At 41.3% G+C, this 26,362-nt stretch overlaps 1 long non-coding RNA gene across 1 annotated transcript in view; it reads right to left on the reverse strand.

Moving 5' to 3' along the window:
* Positions 1-6,132: 6,132 nt before the first annotated feature.
* LOC122690863 overlaps positions 6,133-26,362 on the reverse strand; it is a 36,231-nt gene continuing 16,001 nt past the window's right edge. The window contains exon 4 of the long non-coding RNA XR_006340133.1: positions 6,133-7,194. This is a non-coding gene — a long non-coding RNA (uncharacterized LOC122690863). The remainder of the gene's footprint in view (positions 7,195-26,362) is intronic.

A 26,362-nucleotide genomic window follows, 5' to 3' on the forward strand; every position in this document is an offset into this window, starting at 1 on the left:
TAGACTCAATATTCTGTGATAACGCATATGAGAAAAGAATCTAAAAAGGATGAACGTCTATATACACACATATATAAGTGCATCACTTTGCAGTACATGTGAAACTAAAGTGAAAGTGTTAGTCGCTAACAAGGAGGGCTAACGCCAATGGCCAGCAACTCAGCCCTGCAGAGGGACAGAGTTTGCTGGAGAAGCAGGAGGCCCGCTGTGTGTGGCTTTGTGTCGGGGGGCTCGGCATCAGGCCTGTGGAATCCAAACCTGGGAAAAGCACGTGATCAAAGGGAGTCAGGGCACATGGTGTCCAGGAGGGGACAGCAGCTACTCATCTCCAGGGTGGGCCAGGCCAGAACTGGGAAGTCTCAGGGATATTACATTCTGGTTCCATGGTTGGGTTTGTGAACCTCCTAGATTCTCTCACATCACAGCTCACAGTGCTAACCCCCATCGACAACTGGAAATGGCAAGAGAACCTCTTTCACCCTCTACTGAGAAAGCTCAACCTGTGTTTACTGTAAGGGAGAAATGCCTAGAGGAATTCTGCCCACTGTCACAGATCAGGTACTGAAGGGTGAATCGGGCTGAGGCAGTGCGTTGTTAACCGGCACCGCCCATGTCTTCGTTACTCAGCTTCCCTATGTACCCCCATGTACATTTGAACTTTTTTTTTTTTCACATTTGAACTTTTTACAGCAGCAGCAGGATCCCATGTTTCTACCTGATAGATACATCAATCCTTTTATGTGTTCACCATTCCCCCCAAATTAGATGACTCAGTCCCAAGTCATTGCATCCATCATGGGATCTGTTAATTATCCCTCCGATTCAGTCAGGCAGTCATTGAATATTGTTACCTTTAAAAACTAAGTTGTAAAATTAACTTCCAATAACTTGTATATAAAAATAAAAATAGGAAGCAGGATAGAGAAAAAGAAAATGGTTGAGTATATACAAACAGACACACTCATATAATAGACATAGAGAAAATATGCAAAGCTACTATAGACATTGTTTCTGTAACTGGTCTCAAGATTTTTGCTTAATTACAGATTACAATTTTACTTCATCCTTGGTTAAAACCTGAGATGCTTTCGGTTCTTCACCTGGTGGTGTTACTAAAACTATCTCCCAGGGGTCTGTGTCTTGAATCATTCCACTCTTTGTCGTTGTGTTTTCCATTACCTTCTACCGTTGTGTGGTGGCAAGAGTAAGTGTCCCCCAAAGATGTCCACATCCTAATGCTTAGAACCTGTGACAACACTGTTAGGAGACAAATGGGAATTAAGGGTGCTAATCAGCTGACCTCCAGATAGGGAGATCATGTTGAATTATCTTGACTTAGTCTCACCATGATTCTTAAAAGTGGCAAAGGAATGTAGGCGAACCAGAGATGGCAGTGTGAGGACTCAGTGCAGCATTGTGGGCTGTGAAGGTAGAGGAATGAAGCCACGAGTCAAGAAATGTGGGTAGCCTCCAGAAGCTGAGAAAGAAGACAGACTGTCCCCTTAGAGGATCTGGAAGGACTGTAGACCTGCCAACATCTTGATTTTAGCCCAGCGATGCCTCTCTTGGACTCCTGACTGCCAGAATTCTAAGATAATAAATTTGTGTTGCTTTAAGCCATTTAGTTTTGTAGTAAGTTAAATTTTTTAAAATTTATTTTTAGCTGTGCTGGGTCTTCGTTACTACACTTTTCTCTAGTTGTGGGGAGCAGGAGCTACTCTCCTCTTGTTGTGGAACATGGGTTCTAGAACACAGGCTCAATAATTGTGGCACACAGGCTTAGTTGCTCCATAGCACGTGGGATCTTCCCGGACCAGGGATCAAACTCATGTCCCTTGCGTTGGCAGGCAGATTCCTTACCACTGTACTAACAGGGAAGCCTTGTGGTTAATTTTTTAAAGAAGCAGTAGAAAACTAATACAGAGTGTCAAAGAAAGTTTTTATATCCACAGATTATCCAGAAACCTGATCTGTAAAATAGAGAACCAATTAAAATCCATAATAAGTAGTCACTGGGTCACTTAAGACTTTTTAATTTTTATTTGAAATAACAGTGTAATAGGTAGACAGTGTACAGCCACTCATTGTGCACCAAGAATTTCTTCTCACAGAACAGTGATGGATTCCACCCAAACTATCTGTCCCAGAGGACAGAGCCTTACTCTCATGGATGCCACAACCTTCTTCGCCTTTTCATTTGCCCTGCATCTGCAAGTGCAACAAGCTGAAGAGCAGCATATGCAGAATGTACAATACTCTATACTCCACACCAAAAAATTTAATCTCTTAAAACTACTAGCATCTTCATTCTCCTTTCAAAAGAAAATTACTTTCCCTCACTCTTTGCAAAACTCTTGCTTTGATGCCAGCAAAAATAGGTTCAGATTTAACTATTTTATTAGAAGCAAAAAATCTGAAATTGGGAAAACAGAGTGTCACTCTCTTCCTCTAAATCTAATTCCTCTAAATTCATCCTTCAACTGCTCCAGCTGCTGAGGTGCTACACAAGTTGAAGAAATCTCATTATTGTGTCTTCAACACCTCCCACAGAGATAATTAATTCAACCTAGGAAACATCCCCCTGCCAACCTCAGCAATCTTTAGCTTCCATTCAGACCTCTTTTTAGACACGCTGTGTTCTGAACAAACTTATTTCCCCAAACTTTAGAATCTGGTTTTTCTCTCAGAGGCCAGTTTTAAACTTTCTCACACCACTGATTCTCATTCACCTCTTCTAAGGACCTCCAGAATGGACAGCATCAACATGCTCTTGGGTTAATACAGCCATACTAGAACCATATCCCATCCACAAGGGGGGCTCACCCATGCTGGAAAAGGTGGGACTGAAAGTTCAATCCTTTTATATGATGTAAGAAAGTCTCTCAGTACAAATCATTTGTTAATAGCAAAGGTACAAGGCATTACATGTTCACTGCCTCAAAGATGGCAAAAACCTAAATTTTTAAGCACAAGCTTAATATCAGAATTACTAAATCCCTGAATTACATGGCACTTCAACAGAATATGACCACCTCAGGATCCATGAGGCTTTTACCAAGAAGCAGATCATATCCAGGCACAGGTTTTTTGACACTGTATCAAATCAGTAACAAGACTTTGAAATCCTACAAGTACATTTTAAAGCATGTATGAAAAAAAATAAAATAAAGCATGTATGGTTTACTCATTGAGGAATAAGGCCACCATACTATAAAGTAAGTAAAAGAAATCTGGAATTAGTCTTATAAAGTTGAGTGAAGCTTGGTCAAGACTTCAGGTAAAGTTCTGGTCACAAATATTCCTTTTAGGCAGTGCAAGTGTCCCTCTGAAGAAAATGGCATGGTGGTCTGAGATAACCAAGAACACTGTGCCAGCAGACAAACAGGAAAACGTGTTGAATTTCTTGCGGGCAAATCAACTTCTCCATTCTCAGGGTTTAAGCTTGACGGTATATAGCCCTTTTGGCATTAAGGAAAAGTTAAGCAAACAATCTGTAGACTTGATAGGGTGTTCAGTCTCATCTATGTACGCCCAAGAGGATGCATAAACTACAGGCTTCATTTAGAATTTATTGCCAGGACCCTAGCAACTATTGTTTTATTGCCAGGACTTCAGCAACTAGTTTTTTCATTAGTTTCGCCAGAACTACAGAAACTGCTTTTTCCCATCAAACTGCTGAATCTGATCAGCAGAAGAGTAATTCTGTGTCTTTTGATGTTAATATTAATACACTTACAAAGGAAAGGTATGAATGAATATAAGAAAAAAGGTGATCAAACTCCTTTACAAAATATAAACAATCCAAATATACAACAGGAAAATACACCAAGATACTCTACACACTATGGTAGTGATTCTCCAACTTTCTGGAAGCTCGCCATCAAACTGCCGCCTCTCTCCTCAGTTTTGGAATTAGTGGGTCCATGGTGGAATCAAGAAACCGCATCTCTCACAAGTCCTTCCATGTTCCTTATAGTACTGGTTTGAGGGCCACACTCAAAATTCACTGCATTAGTAGAATATGGAAAGCACAGTTCTAGTCTAGTAGGGGAGATGAATAGTTATCAGCCAGAACTGTGGGCTAAGGTATCTCTGTCAGGGTTAGAACAAAGATTTATTTTCAAGCAAGTGTTTCTGCTTGAACTTTGGTCCCGGATGCTAGTTGCTCCTTTGTGCTTGGCTAGAGTTGAAAATTTTCCTTCCATGGAGAAAGTCATAGCCAGAGAGGCAGTCAAGCAGATTTGTGCAATTTAAGTCTGTATTTCTTCCTACTCTTGAGAGGTCTTCCCTGCCTCTGTGCTTTAAGGTGGGGAGCTCTCCCTTTCCAACAGCTCTTCAAAGATCTCATTATGCATGTAAAAGAAAACATACCCAGAGGAAAGTCTATCTTCTTGCATTGTGGCCTCTTCGATATTTGACACCTGCAAATCATTGAAAGTGAACCACTCCTGCCTCACAAAGTCGAAGGCATCACAGATATAATGGCCTGAATTTAGGCTCTTCCCAAGATGGCTGAGAACACCAATGAGCCGGTAGGCCTGAGGATCTTCCATCTCAGCTTCTCCTTTTGGTTTCTTGGATGCAGTTTCTCTCTTCTCTCTACTTAAAGAGCCCTTTTTTCCAGACTTTTTTTTGTGACCCGATGCACCTGGGGAGTTCACCTTGGTTCCCTGGACGCCTGATTCCTTTGATCTGAGTTTCTCTGTGCACTTTTGCTTTCGAATCTTTGGCTTTGGAAAGCTTTGAAGCAGTGCCAGCCAAAGGGCTTGTTCATAGATTTTCATCCTTTCTTCATCTGGGGTCTGTTCAGCCACTGAGGAAAGTTCTTCTGAAATTTGGGCTTTCTCATTGTTATCTTTGGTGGTCTTAGCCACAGCCTGAAAATCTGCAAAGATATTGATTCTCTCGTCCAGTAGTTTTGGATTTTCAGGCACTTTCTGACATATATCTGGGTTGCTGATGGTTATATCTCTCAGAGGAAATGAGCCATCTTCCATATTCATCATTAAGGCCATAGCTAACAGCTCTCTTGCAATGATTATTGCATCTTCTGAGTCTGCCCATGTGGAATCTAGTATCTTTACTACAGAGTATTTTCCTTGGTCTTTTTGTTTCTCTTCTTCTCTTGAACCTTCATGATGAACATCATCTTTTTGTGGTTCGGACTCTTCATCTGGTACAATGTGTGAAGGCAAAGAACCCATGAATTCCAAGGCCATCTTTGCTGAAGCTCTCAACTTACTGATAGCTGTAGAATTTATGTTTCGAAAGATTTTTAAAACTCTGAGATTCGTAAGATGTGTTTTCTTGTTTAAAGGAAGTGGTGGTGTGGTATTTTCATTGCAATGGGAAGATATCTTTAAATTTTTGGAAATAATGACTTCATGGTCATCCTTCTTTAAGGACCGAAACTCAATAAAGTTATAGCGCTTCAGATGAACAATAAGGACCCTAGGTAGCCTACTGAATTTATACATTTTAGAAGATTTCCTGTGTTTACACTGTTCACATGTATACTCAAGATCTTCTGTTGCAAAGAAAAGATCAAAACTAGACTGAATAGAAAATGGAAGTGCTTGCCGTTCTTGGGGAAGATTGATGGAGAGGTAATTGCTCAATTCTGTCTTAGAAACAACGTGCCCACAGCCTTTACAAGTAATGGAGCACAGCAACTCAAACTCGAAATTAGTGACGACAGGACAAAAGAGGGCTTGCTTGGCTGCACTGCCAACCAAAAACGGTTGAGGTAAATTTTCTTTCTCAGATTTAACTTCAGTCTTCCCAATTGTGTTTAATTTTTGCATGTTTTCTTTCATCTGATTTAAATAATGACCTAAAAACTCATGGGCATCATTCTGCTTGTTGCCAGAGAATGTCTCTGCAACTGCTGAAATGGTATTTTTAATATTCGCAAGTAACTTCTTCTTGATATTTACGTTATAAACATCTCTCAAGACAAACAGCTGTGCCAAGTACATGCTAAGTGCATCAGGGGGAATTTTACACCATGGGAAACTCCGATTGAGTAAATCATCAGCAAATGATGGAATCAAAAATAAAGACTGTATAACTGCATTCATGTAACAGGTATTTCCCAAATTGGGGAGGCCTTGCCATAGTTTCTCTGGGTAGTAGTCAAGAGTCAGTTTGAGTCTGTCCGAAAGCGGGTCATTCTTATCATACTTTGCTTCTGGCAGAAATGTGAAATATATATTCTCAGATAGTTTTGGGAAAAGATTAGTGCCATGTAGGTAAGGACTGATCTTAAATAAAAAGTCTAAATCTAATTTAGTCTCCTGTTTTAACCCTTTTAACTGCAGTTCCTTCTTCTCACTGTGGCTTACATATCTTAATGGGTGTGTCTTGGATCTCCTCTTTCTCACTGAGCTACTCTCTTTTTGGGAATCCAATGAGGGCTTCTTCATTCTCTTCCCATATCCATCTTCTAATAACTGTTCATAGGTAGATGTTGGTGATTCTGATGCGGATGAAGGTGAACGCTTTTTTTCTTTCTTAAAAGACCGACTACCTGACTTCTTACCCACTTTTTGAAATGAAGTCTCATCAACTGTCTTCTGTACTGTTGTGCTGGCAAAGGCACTGCTATCCACATCAGGTCTTATGGGTGGTGGAAGATCATCTTGATGCACTCTATCCAGGAATGCCTTCAATTTTTTGACATCTGTAGAGGATGTTCTTTCCATAAACAAGAAGCTATTATCTTGGAAAGTTAAATGCAGGTGATTCACTTTTTCTCCATAGGATCTCATGATCACGCTTTTAATATTATTATTTAGTTCAAAAGTTGTGCTTTCTCCATTACCGAAATAGACCACCAATCTAGTTTTCTTCTTTTTTCCCGCTGCTTCAACAGTTGCTTTCTTCGGCTTAAGCATCCCATTCTTCCTGGTCCATATTTGGACAAAACCATGTGCTACCACAGGAACCATGGTTTTTCTACAAATAAGATACACCTATCTTGAATTATTGACAATCTTAACGTTCCAATATGTTGGCAAGTTCGCCTCTGGAGACAACACCAAAGAAATCTTTAGTTCTGATCCTGTTTCAAGTGTTTATCCTAGAGTCTCTTCGGGCTCTGGATAATCCAGCTCTCTAGTGATAAAACCAGTATGCTTCAAGAGCTATCCACGGTTGCATGAGGGCAGAGTCTTGATTCCCAAAGCAAGGCCTCTATGGAAAAATAAATCAAGAAAAATTATTTAAGTTATCAGAGAAATGCCTGGATAGAATTCAAACCTTACTCTCACACTAAATCTCTTTTCCACTGCAATACTAGATTCTATCCTGATTAATTTCCACACTTCAACTGAAATCATTAAACACTTGGAAGACTTTCAGTACATAGCTTGAAGGGCATAATGAACAGTGTCTCAAGTGTATGTATATGATATGCTAATCCCCCTGTAACAGAATGACCCCACAGGCCAACCACGATAAGTGAATAAGAAAGTGAGAGGCCCTATGCAGCCCTCAACCCAATAACAGATGGACAGTTGAATCTACTTCCTTCCAAATCCTGTTATGTTCCTTTCTTACATGTAGCACCAGAGTAAGTCCATACATTCTACCCCATGTAGGGTGGGGGCCTAACTACCACTGCTTAAAGCAGGGGTCAAAGAATTGACTAACTCCAGCTCTGGCCACAGGGTCCATATAACCTTAGCTAGCTCCCTGTACTCAAAACCAGCCGGGAAGGATTAGATGTACTTAATCACTCAAAACTTTAAATTTCTGAATAACTCTGTAGTGAACCAATCTGAATTAATGAATAGCTCAGCACTTAGCACTACAAATGTTTTTTATCAGAAAGCATATGTCCAAGAATTGATTGGAAATTATGTTTTCTCCCTACATAGTTAAATATTATTCCTGAATCTTGTCTATGTTATTAACTTGCTCAACAAACCCTATCTTTATGAATAATACTAAATGAACCTTCTGCTTGATTCCTATCCACATTATCAAAAACTCAAAATTGGTGAAGCATACAGTAATGAGATGTTTGTTTTATCAAGTATTGTATCTATCAACCTACGTTTACTAAAGTAGGGATTGCACTCATCCATATAAAAAAGTGCATATGAATCCAAGTGAGAATGATTATGCTTATCATGGTGGAAATGGGGCCATAAAAACTCTGAAGCACAACTGCAAATTCAAGTGCTTGGATTATATATAGTTCACAGTCCTACTACTGGTGCTAAGTAAGAGTTTAAACTATTCCTCTCCACAAAAAGTCTTAATTGCTCCTATTTCAACCACTTGAGAGAAACTACAACCCCAGAACCACTTCTAGTTTGCATTTCAAAATGCTGTGATCCCAGTTGATCTGTATTTATCAAAAATGGTTATTCATTCTTTCAAATGATAGCCAAGATGATCTAGACTCTCATGGCATTTCCACTCTTTGCTTTCAGAAACACAGTGTAGAGATGTGTTTCCAAAACAATGGCTCTACTTGTCATACTTCTTCCCAGTTCAACTTGCTTCCATTTCATTCCCAAATAAAGGAGACTTCTTTGAGTCCACCGAGCACTGGAAATGAAGATTAAGGACTGTGTTGCTGATACAGTTTAATGGTCACTGCTCACTTCCTAGCACCTCTTTAGCTTAAATCTCCTTTCTCGATTCTGCCTCATTACTCAAAGGCTTTTAGGGTTTCCTCTGATTGGTAGGTTTGGGGGAAGATTTTACACTAAAATGTATCAATTCTTTAAAACTCATCTGGAGAGAACTTTGTGACTATTCTATACAGCCTAAAGTAAACTTCAGCAGTATGATACTCTTCCTCCTTTGCCAGCCCCTCCCCAAATTCAAAACATATGGATGACAACTACATTTAAAAGTTATTAAAGTCAAGGTGCTTTTCTCTCATTTTGGTCCACAAACTCAGTACATTAAGTTTGATTAATCATCGACTAGTGCAACACACTGGGCTAGCAGCTGATCTCAAAGTATAGCCAGAAACCCATAAAGTTGCACTGCTCCTACATGTTTGGAGACATGGCCTACAGTGTCAAGAACTTGATCCAAAGGTAGAAACACTCCAGGTAGAAATGTCTGCTTTGTTGTTACTCTACTAATTCACTTTACATTGATCTTCTTGGTCACTGAGTATTTGCTAAGCACCTGTCTTATGCTGATTATGAGCTCCTGAGTGTCTGCTTCATGCCGAGTACTGTGTCAGTGTTCTCAGGGACAAAAGGATGTGAGCACTCACTGTCACTAAACATCTTAGACTCCCAAACATCACTGCGTAAACATCACAGTTAAAGGGGCCTTGCTTCCAGTGGGAGAATCTGGGAAAATATCCTTTCACTGCCGTTTTCTTGAGCTTAACACATACCACAGGTGGGAGCTGTATTTTGTAAAAGAGAAGATCACCTGGACTGAGATTTCTCAAGCCCTACCCACAACTCTGCAAAATGATGAGGCTCAACCTACTGTTTTGCAGAGCAAATAAGAAACTGGTCCTTGGGGAGAATCCTGCAAACTTGAGAACCTGGAAACCCAGGTTATTCATTCTATAGTAAGATAATATAATGAGGACTTGTGAGGCTTTTAGAGTATTTACCCTCTGTATCCCTTATTCCCACCATTCATTCTGTCATTATTTCAAGAATTCGAAGGGAGAGAACAAAGGCAAACCTGGCATATGGGGAGAAATCCTGCCCAGTTACCCAAGCAAGCCTTACTGGATAGAAATGATGCAGGACCCATGAGGTGGTGCACTAGGCACTGAATGCGCTAAGCAGGGAAGATGGGGCCGGGTACCACCAGAGGTTTCCAGTGACTCCTAGGTATCTCCACAAAGCCCGACCAGGGGCTTAAAACACCCAACAACTTCAACTCACACTTACTTTAAACTAAACATAGCTTAGTGTCCTAGGATAAGCCAAATACACTATCAGGGCCAGTAAGATAACTGAAAAATGATCATCTTTTTCCTTTGAGGACTCTATGCTATAAGACTATGATTCTAGGTAGAATATACTTAATAAGCACATTGAATTTCCCAAGACAGTGCAAAATAAAAGGTATTTCCCCCACCAATTAGATGACATGTTTTAATCTGGGCTTAGCAACCATGGTCACCATACAAAAAAACATGGTTATGAATATGTTGGTTTTGGCAAATGGGAAGAGGGGATTTTCAAAACCCAACAGGCATTCATTATTCATTCATTCCTGAAACAAACTTGTATGGCACATTAGCAAGCATTGGATTAAGCACTAGCTATAGAAGAATGGGAAAAAAAACCCCAAGATTTCATAAAACTTTCATTCTAGCAGAGGGATAATAATATACAAACATAAAATACACAGAATACCAGATGGTGGTAACTGTCGAAGAAAACATAAAGTTAAGAGGACAGGGTGTGCCCCAGGCTTGATGGGGATGTACTTGCTGCCTTCCTTAGAGTGGCCCGAGAAGGCCGGACTGATAAGGATGACATCACATAACAAGGCCTTGAAGGAAGTGAGGAAGCAAACACTTAGATGCAGGGTGCTCCAGTCCCTCAGGTGTGCTTAACACATTATAAACAGAAAGCAGATCAGCAGGGCTGGAGATCAGTGAAGAAACTTCAAGATAGAAGAGAAAGAAGCTGCAAACGTTTTGTAAACAAGCAAACCAAGAGAGTGAGTGGACTGGTAAACTTGCTGAGCAGCACAAAGGGTCCACCTTCAGGCTAGTGGTTGTGAATTTACAGCAAAACCAATGGGTGTGTTTTGAGTTTCTCTGCAGCTATACCTAGCTGTCCGGCTGCCACGATGCAGATGTGTAATGAATTTAACTTTGCTCAAGATTTTGCCATTAATAACCAAGTAAGAAGGAAATAACTAACCTAGACAGCATATTAAAAAGCAGAGACATTACTTTGCCAACAAAGGTCCATCTAGTCAAAGCTATGATTTTTCCAGTAGTCATGTATGGATGTGAGAGTTGGACCATAAAGAAAGCTGAGCGCTGAAGAATTGATGCTTTTGAACTGTGGTGTTGGAGAAGACTCTTGAGAGTCCCCTGGACTGCAAGGAGATCCAAGCAGTCCATCCTAAAGGAGATCAGTCCCGAATATTCATCAGAAGGACTGATGTTGAAGCTGAAACTCCAATACTTTGGCCACCTAATGCGAAGAATTGACTCATTTGAAAAGACCCTGATGCTGGGAAACACTGAAGGCAGGAGGAGAAGGGGGCGACAGAGGATGAGATGGTTGGATGGCATCACCAACTCAATGGACATGAGTTTGAGTAAACGCCAGGAGATGGTGATGGACAGGGAGGCCTGGCGTGCTGTAGTCCATGGGGTCGCAAAGAGTCGGACACAACTGAGCGACAGAACTGAACTGAACTGAAGAAGGAAAAGTCAGGTGTCAGAAGGGAGTGATTATAAATATGGACTAGAAAGGGTGAAATGGGAGTGGAGAACAGAAACATGGAGACATAGCCTAAATCTCAGGAGATAGTGGGGGTGGGGCTGGGGGTGGGGTGGAAGCATCAGGGGACCAGGAGTTCAGCCCCCACTTCTGTAGCTGTACTTCTGCCCCGGGCTTCTGAGCAGCTGTCAACTGCCTGTAGACTTCCTTTTCAAATTCTACTGCCTTCTTCCTTTCGGTTCTTCCATTCTTTCTCCCTTGGCCCCAAAGCTGGAAGTAACTAATGGGAATGGGGGTGGAGAGATGAAAGTTAGAGGAGTCTGTGGACAGGGTTAGAGGCAGGCAGGATCAGATGGGGGAGGGGGAAGGGAAAACCATCCCCTCTCTTTTTTGAACTTCCCAAGTCTGGGTTAAAGGTCAACACATCAAGAGGCACACTGCCTCTAGGGCATTAGCAATTAAATCCTGTCATTATGTTTGGCCCCAGCTTCAGTGCACATGGCTTTTCAAAATGATTGGATCAGGGCAGACTGCTTCTTTCTCTGGTTTAAAGGTGCATTTCTGCACTCAGCAAATGTCCGAGTCATTGTATAGCAAAGAAATGCCATTATTTTGCCTCTTGACATACACTGCACATAAATCTCCCCATAGGAGGCCGGGACCAAAATGGGGAGAAATCTCCACTAGCAAATTGTTCCCATGAACTACTCAAGCTTTGAACCTTTTCTCAGAGACAGGTTTAGCAGAGCTTTTTGTTGTAGTTTTTCATTCTTTTAAAATGATGATGTTAGTGCTATTAATAAGACATAGTTGATTAGGAAAACAGAATGCAGATTCTTTTCCAGAAATTAAATATGATTTCATTAAGAAAGTGCTCTTTCATGACAAAGTGCACTTGTTACATTGAAACCAGAATATTTGTTGGTACCTAGTCGAATATGGACATCAGCTATGGACAAAACGTGAAGATGAAGCAATAAGGCACTCCTGACCTCAGACAGGTTGTAAGACAAATATACTGAAAAATGGCAGTTCAAGGAAAACGTATTAAGTAAAATTCAGTTAGTGTTGGGCTTCCTTGGTGGCTCACACGGGAAAGAATCTGCCTGGAACGTGGGAGACAGGTTCGACTCCTGGGTCAGAAAGATCACCTGGAGGAGGGCATGGCACCCCACTCCAGTATTCTTGCCTGGAGAATCCTCATGGACAGAGAAGCCTGGTGGGCTACAGTCCACGGGGTCGCAAAGAGTCGGACATGACTGAAGTGATTAACACACACACACTTTCAGTTATTGTTATGTAAGAGTTGATGGGTTTCCTGCCATCTCAGCTTCTTATGGCATTTCTTCTCTGCCTGAAGTTCACACATAATCTCCCTATTTTTGTCTTAGTTCTACTCTTCCTTTTAAGATCGAGTCCAAGTCTCAGTTCATTCAGGATGAGTGCTAGGGCTGAGTTTTCATGCCTCAGAAACTCAGAGCATTCACTTTTTTAAGACTGTCACTTAGCCTATGCTACCTTGCATGGCTGCTTCACATGAACTGACCACAAGTTAGCAGGTGCCAGAGAATGACGAGTGGGCATACTCATCATTCTGTACTCATCAACTGTACTCCAATTTCTTTCCAGTCAGCGTGGCGTGAAACTGTCTTTCCCAAGGGAAAGCATAAAGCTGGACAAGTAGGAGTCCTTCAAGGGTTGCGATCAAAGAACTTTCCTTAAGAAAACAGTGCCCAAAGTTTTAAGATGAGGGCTGGCAGGACAGGAAAGGGGTAAAATTAAATGGGCTGGAACTGTTACTGGAACATCAAGCTATCACATGAAGAGACCAGGTTAAATGAGATGGGAGACTGAACAGGTGAAAACTACCGTCTATAGAATTTCAAAGGCACACACACTTAAATGAAGCAATTCTATTACGGTTTTGTCCTCAAGATATACTTGCAAAACTGTTAATCTTTGAAATAATCAGTATATTTAACTTAAATAACTTTTAAATGACCTATAAAATGAGAGTTTCCCCCTTTTCCTGCAATAGTGCCAAAGATGCAAAATCAGTAAATAAAAAAAACACATGATATAAGAATTGCTATACCTATGTAGAATATCAATTAGTTATCAAATATAATTTGAACTAAGGAAAGTCATTAATAAGGAGCATTGTGGCATTTCCCCTACTCCCACATGGAAGTCAAGTGTGGCATAGGAACTAAGATTGGGGAATCACTTCCCAAAGAGATGTGTGGCTGCATCTCACACTGCTTGCACACTTATTAAGCAGCTTAAATGTTTAATTCCAAACTCATGTGCTAGAATGTGAGAGACTTGGGAATACTTGACATGTTTCCTCTGGAGGTGGAAGGGCAAAGAAACCAATGCCTGCTCAAGCTGAAAAGTCAGGATACAGAATGAAGTGACCCCAATCACAGGGCAAGAGGAGGCCACAGTGAAAGCAAGTTCCACTTGCTCTGTTTGGACATGAAACTGTACACGATTTGATGGGCTAAGTGCAGATAAGTGGACTACAACCTCATGAGGAAAATCATCCCAAACTGTTTGCCAGAAAAAGGTGACCCTCCAGGTAAGAGGCCCTCGGGAACACTGCAGAGAGTAGGGAGTGAGGAGAGAAACCACAGATTAGCTGGGTACCCTGGTTCTTTCCTGTGTACAACAAATAGCAAAGTCCCCTCCCCAAAAAGCTTTGAGGAGATACTTTTCGGATAATTAGTGGAGTGGATTCTGCTGAGGTGGATCAAGCAGGATGTTTCTGGTCTCACACAACACAAGGGGGAGCTACAGCATTTTCCTTTCCAAGGTAAGAAAGTCCAAGTGTTAGACAGTCATGTCTGACTCTGTGACCCCATGGACTGTAGCCCGCCAGGCTCCTCTGTCCATGGAATTCTCCAGGCAAGAAAACTGGAGTGGGTTGCCATTTCCTTCTCCAGGGGATCTTCCTGACCCAGGGATCGAACCTGGGTCTCCCACATTGCGGGCAGACTCCTTACCGACTGAGTCACTAGGGAAGACCCTTTTCTAAAGTAAGGAGAAGGAGGGCAGCAATTCCAACACATCTTCAGCTTGGTTATGGATAAATGTGACACTGTCAGGCCTAGGAAGAGCTATGAGGGAACTTTACAAAGCCGCTCTTGGGGAAAACAAACTCAAAAATGTATTAGATGCCGCAAGTGCTGGAATTAAAATCTCTTCTCATACCTTTAAAACACCCATCTGTCTTATCTGAAAGATCAGTTAGTTCACCTGAACAGGAGAAATGCAAAGTTGCCTTAACTTGCTCATTGCTTTATTTTAACTTGCCTGTAAATAGTCTTAGGAATGGATTCCCAAAACCTAAGTCATACCTCCAATCCTTCTAAAACAGCGATTCTCATTCATCTCCCTACTTAAAGCAGTCCCTCATTCTGCATACCAGTTTCTTCCCTCTTTGCTGCCATTAACAAAAATGCCTGTATGTGCCTATGTATGAGAGAGAGAACACTTCAAAAAATCAAAGTAAGTGCTCCTGCTTCCAGTGACTCTAACTCATTGTTTGAAAAAGCAGACCTCCTCTCTCAGCTTACTCATCTTGGAACAAAAAGGAACTCACAAAGCTGAAATGAGAAAATGAGCAGCTGCTCTGGACTTGCATCCTTGCACAGCATCCCTAGAGTCCAACAAAGCACCTCATTCCTTCTTTCTCTGCTGATATTTTAGTGATGTTTATGTGGTGCTAATGGAAGCACTCCTCAAGTGAAAAAGGCAGAGTTAAGAAGCTCTGCTCCAAATGATGAGCTCATTTATAAAAAAGCACAGTCAAGAAAACATACCACCTTGCCTCAGAGGGCCTACAATCCTTCAAAATGTAATACTGAATCAGTGTGCTATACACCTGAAACTAACATATTATAAATCAACTGTACTCCAATTTAAAAAGGAGGTGGGTGCTGAACTCGCTTTCATTTTCCACCCATAGGACTATGACTTTACTAGCCCTGAATGAACTCTTAAAGAAGAAAGGAAGACATGACTAACCAAGTAGTAATAGCCTTTAGCATGAAACACTAGGTTACCACTCAAATGTTTTAAACATAACCAATGATCAAGGCAGACATAGCTCAAATGTTACCTCTCTCATGAATTTGTTCACCAGTCTTCTGACTCTTTGCGACCCCACGGGCTATACAGTTCATGGAATTCTCCAGGTCAGAATACTGGAATGGGTAACCTTTTCCTTCTCCAGGGGATCTTCCCAACCAAGGGATCGAACCCAGATCTCGAGTATTGCAGGCGGATTCTTTACCAGCTGAGCCACGAGGGAAGCCCAACAATACTGGAGTGGGTAGCCTATCCCTTCTCCAGCTTATCTTCCTGACCCAGGAATTGAACCGGGGTCTCCTGCATTGCAGGAGGATTCTTTACTAACTGAGCTATCAGGGAAGCCCCTTTCAAGTCTCTCAGTCATGTCCGACTCTTTGCGACCCCATGGACTGTAGCCTGCTAGGCTCTTCTGTCCATGGAATTTTCCAGGCAAGAATACTGGAATGGGTTGCTGTTCCCTTCTCCAAAGTAGCAGTAGCCTTTAGCCTGTAGAAACACTAGGTTGCCACTCAAATGTTCTAAACTTATAACCAACGATCAAGGCATACATAGCTCAAATGTTACCTCTCTCATGAATCTGTCCACCAGTCTCCCAACTCAGTGCTATCCCTCTTTCCTCAATTCTTGCTTCTTATCTCTGCTAACTTAAAAAAAAACATAAACACCTGATGGGAGGCAGGGCACATGTATTCCCCCAGTAGATAAGTGCTGAGAACCAGTCATATACCCTATATAGCTTCCTGTCTATATTCGCATGAGTCTTCTATTCCACTATTTTCATCAATATGACCTTCCTACCCAAAATGACTTGGCCCAGAGAGTTACAAGCTGCGAACAGCTTTTCAGTTCATTCCAGCAACTCTTCAAAACAAAGCCTCAACTAACAGTTTATATCCCACGACTTTTTGAACCTCTTGCCTCCAAATCCCTGTTGTGCCATGCCCACCATTCTAAACTATTTTATCATGATCTTTACCCAATCAGAATGAAGCATCAATCTTTACCCAAGTCAGATTCTCCATGGATTATTACCTGTGTGTCATTTTTCCAAGACACAGTAAGGATTTCCATTTACGTCTTTTGGATAAGTGAAACCTTATTTTTTTTAATATATGAAGAAAGCTTTCTTTTTTTCCATAAAGAAAGCTGAGCACCAAAGAACTGATGCTTTTGAACTGTGGTGTTGGAGAAGACCTCAGAGTCCCTTGGACTGCAAGGAGATTAAACCAGTCAGTCCTAAAGGAAGTGAGTGAAGTGAAGTCGCTCAGTTGTGTCCGACTCTTTGCGACCCCATGGACTGCAGCCTACAAGGCTCCTCTGTCCGTGGGATTTTCCAGGCAGGAGTACTGGAGCGGGTTGCCATTTCCTTCTCCAATCCTAAAGGAAATCAGTCCTAAATATTCATTGGAAGGACTGATGCTGAAGCTGAAGCTCCAGTACTTTGACTACCTGATGCGAAGAACTGACTCACTGGAAAAGACCCTGAGGCTGGGAAAGATTGAAGGCAGGAGGAGAAGGGGACGACAGAGGATGAGCTGGTTGGATTGCATCGCTGACTCGATGGACATGAGTTTGAGCAAGCTCCGGGAGTTGGTGATGGACAGGGAGACCTGGTGTGCTGCAGTCCATGGGGTCGCAGAGAGTTGGACACAACTGAGCGACTGAACTGTATGTACTGAACTGGGTAGTGAAAAGAAAGAAAGCACCTATCTAGAAGTAATCACCATCTTTCCAACCTCTAGGTACTTATGCTGGCTACTTACTTTCCTGCTGAGGGCTTGAAAAACATGCACAGAAGCTGAATGAACTAGGGGAATGAGTTATGTGAAAAGTTGGATTTCTTTGGTATGAAAAAACTGAGGCTCATGCTCTAGAATACTGGACATGTCCTAACTAATGTGATAGAGTGGGCTGCTGCCAAGCATTTGATTTCAGTGTTATGGCTTTTTCACTATAAAGAGGGGTTAGAAATGAAGGCCTGCTACTGGAAGGGGATGTTTACTCTTCTGAGATGTTAACTTTCACCTCTGGTTATAGCCTCAAGGTGATTAAATGATGGCTAATTGAGGCAACACGGACAAACCAATTTAATTTACATTAAGAAATCAAGAATGACAGCAATAAACCAGATTATGTTCTCATATACTTTTAGTTAAATAATAAGACACTCAGTTTAATATTTTTCATTTACTATTCTTGGAATGGCCCAGTTAAATAAATGATGACCAAAAGAAAATTCAAATACATGGTCACTCTTATTTCTTAATTACTTCTAATATTCCCTATTTTTCTAATGCCTTTTCTTTTGTTCCCCTGTATTGCCCAAAGCTATTTACCCATGCTTTAAATCAGGTTTCCATTTACATCTAGCTATTACAAAGAATCTAGGTGATAACAGCCTACTTTCTCTTTATTACTCTTACAACATCTTAGCTTCTGTACGTTTCTCTTCCATTCCAGTCCTTCTCTAGGCTGAGGATCTAAAAAGCTTTTCAAAGGGTATGCTTCCAGCTAGTCCTCATCATTTATTCAAGGCTCAGAAACACGTGATTTTATCATCTGGCTTCTTAAAGGGACAATGCCTTTCAGCCATCACAGAAAGTAAAACAGAATTAAAGCTAAAACAAATTTCTTTGTCACTGCAATTCTCAACTACTCTCAGCAACTTCTTTACTGTCATCTAGGTCCTTGCTATACTGAAATCTTAGGTGGCTCCATGCCTAATGAGTGAACACACCAGAGTACCCATGTCAGCATTTTCAACCACTCACAGACACTAAAGCACAGAAGAACAACACACTATAGGTGTAATTTCTTGAAAATAAGAAGCAACATTAGGCAGAATGACAGAAATGTATGGAAGCCATGCTGTCTACTTAAAAGAATACCAATCAGAACATTAAGAGACCAGATGTCTGGGGTTTGCTTTGCTACTAGCCAACTGTGAAAACTGGGCACCAACCATCCCTTCACGGACCTACTTCACCTAGTAGAGCTCTGGCCAACAGAACTCTCTGCAGAGGTAGAGATGTAGTTTATCTATGCTGTCTAATATGGCGGCCACCAGCCACATTGGCTATTGAACATTTGCACGTGGCTAATGAGACTGAGGTCTAGAATTTTCATTGTACCTAATTTGAAATAGCTACCATATGGGACAGCACAGATAAGGTGACTGTAAGCATAGCTTAATTCCTTGACAGTTCTGGAAATTCTACCATTATATTTACTTCCATATGGCTTTCCAATCCCCCTTCCAGACTGTTGAGGACATCTGACACAGTTATCAACAGACACTAGAGCCCAGACATCTTGGAGTGTGAAGTCAAGTGGGCCTTAGGAAGCATCACTACGAACAAAGCTAGTGAAAGTGATGGAACTACAGCTGAGTTATTTCACACACTAAAAGATGATGCTGTTAAAGTGCTGCATTCAACATGCCAGCAAATTTGGAAAACTCAGCAGTGGCCACAGAACTGGAAAAGGTCAGTTTTCATTCCAATCCCAAAGAAGTCAAAGTTGCTCAGTCATGTCTGACTCTGCGACTCCATGGAATGAATTCTCCAGGCCAGAATACTGGAGTGGGTAGCCTTTCCCTTCCCTTCTCCAGCGGATCTTCCCAACCCAGATTTCAAACCCAGGTCTCCCACATTGCTGGGGGATTATTTACCAGCTGAGACACAAGGGAAGCCCAATCCCAAAGAAGGACAATGTCAAAGAATGTTCAAACTACCGCACAATTGCACTCATTTCACATGCTAGTAAAGTAATGCTCAAAATTCTCCAAGCCAGGCTTCAACAGTACATGAACTGAGAACTTCCAGATGTTCAAGTTGGATTTAGAAAAGGAAGAAGAACCAGAGATCAAATTGCCAACATCCGTTCGATCATAGAAAAAACAAGAAAGTTCCAGCAAAACACCTACTTCTGCTTCATTGACTACACTAAAACCTTTGACTGTGTGGGTCACAACAAACTGTGGAAAATTTTTAAAGAGATGGGAATACCAGACCACCTGACTTGCCTCCTGAGAAATCTGTATGCAGGTCAAGAAGTACAGTTAGAACTGGACATGGAACAAGAGAATTGGTTCAAAATTGGGAAAAGAGTATGTCAAGGCTGTATATTGTCACCCTGCTTATTTAACTTATATGCAGAGTACATCATGCGAAATGCCAGGCTGGATGAAGCATAAGCTGGAATCAAAATTGCCGGGAGAAATACCAATAACCTCAGATATGCAGATAACATCACCCTTATGGCTGAAAGTGAAGAGGAACTAAAGAGCCTCTTGATGAAGGTAAAAGAGGAGAGTGAAAAAGCTGGCTTAAAACTCAACATTCAAAAACCGAAAATCATGGCATCCATACCCATCACTTCATGCCAAATAGACGGGGGAAACAATGGAAACAGTGACAGACTTTATTTTCTTGGGCTCCAAAATCACTGCAGATGGTGATTGCAGCCATGAAATTAAAGACACTTGGTCCTTGGAAGAAAAGCTATGACCAACCTACTGCTATGCTTAATTACTCAGTCGTGTCTGACTCTCTGTGATACCACGGACTGTAGCCTGCCAGGCTCTGCTGTCCATGGGGATTCTCCAGGCAAGAATACTGGAGTGGGTTGCCATACCCTCCCTCCAGGGGATGTTCCGAACCCAGGGATCGAACCCAGGAGTCCCTGCTGGCAGATTCTTTACCATCTGAGCCACCAGGGAAACCCGAGAACAACAGAGTGGGTGGCCTATCCCTCCTCCAGGGCATCTTCCTGACCCAGAAATCAAAGAGGGGTGTCCTGCATTGCAGGCAGATTCTTTACCCACTGAGACACAAACCTAGACAGCGTATTAAAAAGCAGAAACATTAACATAAATGGAACTAAAGTTCCATTTAGTCAAGCTATGGTTTTTCCACAGAGTTGGACCATAAAGAAAGCTGAAAGCTGAAGAACTGTTGCTTTTGAACTGTGGTGTTGGAGAAGACTCTTGAGAGTCCCTTGGACTGCAAGGAGATCCAACCAGTCCATCCTAAAGGAGACCAGTCCTGGGTGTTCATTGGAAGGAGTGATGCTGCAGCTGAAACTCTGATACTTTGGTCACCTGATGCAAAGAGCTGACTCATTAGAAAAGACCCTGATGCTGGGAAAGATTGAAGGCAGGAGAAGGAGATGACAGAGGATGAGATGGTTGGCTTGAATCACTGACTCAATGGACACGGGTTTGGGTGGACTCCAGGAGTTGGTGATGGACAGGGAGGCCTGGTGTGCTGCAATCCATGGGGCCGCAAAGAGTCAGACATGACCAAGCGACTGAACAACAAAGCAGGAGTCTACTGAGTTTGTGTAGCTGATAAAAAAAAGATACCTGCAAAGACCCATTTTGCCATTTAACATTCACACTTTCCCTTTTTACCAACTGAACATAAATAGAATAAGGAAGCCTTCTTATCTCATGAAACAACAAGATGAAGATGAATACTGCAATAAAGAAGCCTTATTAATTCCAAGAGACAACCACCAGAAGATAAAATACAACCAGAATTGAAGACTGAAAATATTTCTTAAAAACATGGTTCCTTGAAGATGCCACTGAGCCACTGCAATAACCATCATATTTATTTATGCTACTGAAGTTCTGTTTTGTTCCTTGCCGTTAAAAGCTCAGGACCACTGGACATGGAATACCATGAGGTTTAAGTCCAATGGTTGGGAAAGGAAAAGTTGTGTTAGATTAATTGACTTAAAAAGCTAACAAGTTCAGGGTGACAGAGTAATATGAAAGCTCGTAAGAGCACTGATCCTTAATGAGCTGGAGCTATTACACAAGGAATGAATTTACAACCAGCACAATTTCTGTGATGTGACCCTGTAGTTGACATTACATGCAGTAAAACATTTTGTTACATGCAGTCAAAACTTCCTAAATGATAGTTTTAATCATTAATTCCATATTCATGTTGAAAAGCCTTAAGAAATTTTGACAACCCAAGATAAAGCTCTTATGTGACAAATAATGAAAATAATTAATCTCCTACTTATGTAAGCCAGTAGAATTACCTAAAATGAACAGTTTCCTGATAGTCTAAGTTTCTATTCCACATTCACATTCACTTCTAGTATGAAATAGATGGGATTCTGGCTGTCAATAAGGGAGCAGTTAAATATAGAGAGAAGAAATTGTAGAAATGAGAGCTCCACATCAACAAGCAGAAGGCAATGGGAAAGCAACAAAGCGAGAGCAGTTAACAGCTCCTCTGGATGGAGAGTATGGTGCTAAGAGTCACTAGGATGTGGAATTTAGTGAACCCAAGATGTGGTCCCAGAGATAGAGAATGAAAAAATGATTCATGACAGTGGGGTCTGAGTTCAAGAGAGACTGAAGTAGACAATTGGTTATCCATTTAAGGAGCTAAGACAGCACCCCTGGGTGGGAATGAAATAATATTCAGATTGCAAATGGCACCTGATGCCATATGTATGACCAATTGAATGAACACAGTGGGTCTGAATATTTACAAGGCTTCAGGATGACTTGACTTTTGCATTGCAAGGTGGATTCCTAACCACTGGACCACCAGGGAAGCCCCAAGAATGACCTGACTTTTAAACATAGAAAAGGGAGTGAATGTGTCTGTGACTACCAAAAAGGTGGAAAAACGTAAAATTTGATTTTTATTCCGGTTAAAGACTTCACAAAATGAGTTTCACAATTGCAGAGAGAAGTCCCTCCACAGGTATCACTGGAAACATCAGCTTGATCATATTTCATCTCACTGAGGGTGTGTGAGCGCTGAGCAGACTAGGAATAGTGTGGGGAACGGCTGTTGATTCTGTCTGTTAGCCAGCAATCAGAGCACTGCCTGCCCATCATGGTGACCCAAGATCCCTGGCCGCCAAGATTGGTACAGCTGACGCACCTGAGCTATGTGGAGACAATCGGATGCCACAGAGCCTAAACCGCTCGTCTTACAATATAGACAACGGGGAACACTGGCAGCTGTGTCCTCTTACCACACGGACAGGGCCTCTTTGTGCCAGGTAAGAGCCAAGACTTACAGGAGAAGAGAAAGCAGCGCTGAGAAAGAGAATGAAAGTTAATGCTGTAGGTGAACTCAAGTGCCTCCATCAGATTCCTCAGTAATACGCCATTCATTCCCTCTCTTGCTTAGAAGCCACTTTGAATTGCTTTTCTTTCTGACACTTTTATTTAAAGTGACTCCACTAATATACTATGTGTACATTACTTGGTTCAAGGTATATGGTCACTGTAAGAAGCCCATGACATGGATATATTAAGAAAGGAGGATATGAACCCTGAATACAGTATAAGCTCATGTCTTAACAAAAATATGACTAGAGAAAAATGCCGTGTTAATATTTTTTACTACTGATAGAAAACAGATTCATCCTTGAGACAGGCAGAGTAAGTAGGATTAATCTTTTCATGTGAAAGTTCAGGGGCCAGGTCAATGTTATTTCCTAGATGTAAGTAAATCCCCCATCCCTCTACATGCCAGTGGGCCACAGAGCAGGAACCTCTCTGAGGCCGGTAAATGCTCAGACTTAAGAACTGTTGGCACTGATGAGACACAAAAGATCCTTACTCTCAGTCAGGTTTGTCAGGTAAGGACATTCAGGTCAGAGAAGTTTTAAGTGTCTGAGCCAAGACTAGAACTTAAATTTCCTACCTAAGTACTTACCTAAGTGCAGAGTCTCCTTTCCTAAGTACACTCTCTCCCCTTCCAGTCTACTCATTATGTGAAAGGAAAGGGGACACATTCTGGGGATGAGGAGCAATACAGAGAACTAAAGTACAAGGAATCATGTCAGGTTGAAGGAGAGAGTTGGGGTAATGAGGATATTCATTATTTCGGAAACTAACTGTCCTAGATAAACTCCAAGAACTTCTGCCTTATTTTGATTTCTATTTTCTAGTGCCCGGAGTCTGTTCCAGGGGCTATGCTTCCTATATGTGGGCAAGAGATTAATAGCCTTCCAGAGAGTCAAAAGAAGCGATTGAGTCCTCTAGACAGCATTTACTTCTTTAACTTTAGATGGAGCTGACCAGGTGGGCATGTCCTTGGTCTCAAAGCTCCAATTAATTTTTTCTGCCTTCCTCTTTTCCACTCACTTTACATTTTCCCTACTGAGTTTTAATGATGCAAACAGCACTGAGGCACCATCATCTTCCATATGTAAACTGAACATGGATTCACATAATAGTTTCACAGCACTGAGCATTCAAGTCACAACTGCTGTCTGGTTTGCGTTGCTCTGTCTTAATGGCCAACAGAAAATACTCTCAGAGACCTTTATAGGAAAGCAGAAAACTTCTTAACATAATAGCATCTTAACAATTCACTGGAATGCATTATGGGTTTAGCTGGTTTTGAGAGTCTGTTCTTTTCCAAGCTTCTGATGCACATTTTTTTTTCCCTCTCACCACCCATAACGAACCTCATTATCTTAATTTATCAGTCACTCAAAATCTGAGTGACTTGAAAATTGAAGACCATCCACTTGGATAAATTATTTGGTGTAATGCCTAATGATACAACCTAAACAATCCTATCGAATCTTACCCTTGAAATCCTAGTCCTGCATTCTATTACCCCATTTAACATAGCCCACAGAATAACTGGTGCTTAGGTACTGTCACGGAACTGCAATGTTGACAATAAAATTACGGGTGTTATTTATCAGCTAAAGCATCTGTTACAGTCCTAGAAGACAATCACAGAGATGGCCGCTGCTTACATACAGGTGGCTGAAACTCCAGTTTCAAAGATCTTCCTGACGTGTAGTAGCCAGTTAGAGAGCTCAGGTACTAATGACATTCTTAAAAGAATGCATTTAAAATCTGCAACAGAGATATTCTCATGAATATTTGAAATAAAAAAACAGCCTAAAGTTTCAAGATTGATTGCACAACCATGTCTGCATTTACTGAAAAGATGGGGATGGAGGGTATGGGAAAAAATATTGCTTTGACTGAGTTTTTAAGAGAAGTGATGTGTTGCAGTTGGTGGGGCTGGGGGTAAAGGATGTAATTAATTATACTCAGTCTAGTTTCATGATTGAATGGAGGGTACCCCAGCTCTCAGAACGTTGCCAGTGACAGATTGGAGCTACACAGATGCAGCAATGGCCCTTGCAGTGGGAGTCATTACATTAGGTGTCAGGCGATGTAAATCACAAGCAAAGAATGCAAACCCCCACGCAGAGACAGAGATTAGAGTGAGCCATGGAGTTGAATTATTATGTGAAATGTCTTTCTGCTATTAAAACACAAAAGAGACAAGCCAAATTGCCCTTTAAACAACTGTAAATGCCAGACTTCCACACAGGGAATTTCTTTATCTGTGTTTTATATGCAGGCAATACTTTACTTATTGTTCCCACTGATCCTCCATGGCTAAAGAAAGAAGAATGGAGGATGCCTTAGTCAGCTTGGGTTGCCATAACAAATACCAGAGACTGGGTGGTTTAAAAAATAGAAATCTATTTACTCATAGTTTCAGAAGCAAGGCTTGGTTTTTTGGTGAGATCGCTCTTCCTGGCCTGTAGACGGCTACCTTCTCACTGTGGTCTCACACAGCCTTTCCTCAGTGTGTGCGCATGCAAAGAGATCTCTCTTTCCTTATAAGGCCACTAATCCTACCTGATTAGGCTCTCACCCCTTTGACTGTATTTAACCTTAATGACCTCCTAAAAGCCTTCTCTCTAAATAGTCACATCGGTGGTTAGGGCTTCAACATACGAATTTTATAGACACAATTCAGTCTAGATCAGAGGTGATGCTCACTGGGGCTGAAAGCATGATTTGTCACCAGTGAGATCTGTTCTTTCTTCATCGGAACAAGTCACAGGATCTAATAAGCAAAACAGAGTGTAATCACAGGGTCCCACAGTTGTCTATTAAGGACATTGCCCATGCTGAACAGAAATGAATAAGTACTCAGTCACATTTGGCAGCCATTTTTTAAAGATTAGACACTCTCCGTCTGACTTACTTCACTTAGTATGATAATCTCTAGGTCCATCCATGGTTCCGCAAATGGCATTTTTTCCCATTCTTTTTTATGGCTGAGTAGCATTCCATTGTATATATGTACCACATCTTTATCTATTCATCTGTTGATGGACATTTAAGTTGTTTGTTTTGGTTATTGTAAACAGTATTATGAACATAGGGGTGCAGGTATCTTTTTGAATTATAGTTTTGTCCAGGTATATGCCCAGGAGTGGAATTGCTGGATCATACGGTAATTCTATCCTCAGTTTTCTGAGGAACCTCCATTGTCTTTTCCATAGTAGCTGCATCAACTTACATTCCCACCAACAGTGAAGTAAGTTAGAAAAACAAATGTCATATGATATCACTGATATGTGGAATCAAAAAGATGGCACAAATGAACGTGTTTACAGAACAGAAACAGACTCATGTAGAGAAGACACTTGTGGTTGCCAAGGAGGAGAGGTAGTAAAAAAGGGAGGGGGATGGAGTGGGAGTTTGGGGTTAGTAGATGCAAACTATTATACATAGAATGGATAAACAACAAGGTCCTACTGTGTAGCACAGGGAACTATATCCAATCTCCTGTGATAAACTATAATGGAAAAGAATATTTTAAAAAGAATGTATACATTGTATAACTGAGTCATTTTACTGTAGAGCAGAGATCGGTACAACAATGTAAATTAACTATACATCAGTTTAAAAAAAGATTATGACCTGAATGAACCCTGTAGAGTTCAGGTGCTATCAAACTGTGAACACTTGGGCTATTCTTTCCCGATATCTGAGCACTGCCATTTTCTACCTCTTCCCTTCTATAATCCCTTGCTACCAATATGGAAGATGT

This window comes from Cervus elaphus, chromosome X, assembly GCF_910594005.1.
Source record: "Cervus elaphus chromosome X, mCerEla1.1, whole genome shotgun sequence".
Classification (NCBI taxonomy): Eukaryota; Metazoa; Chordata; class Mammalia; order Artiodactyla; family Cervidae; genus Cervus; species Cervus elaphus.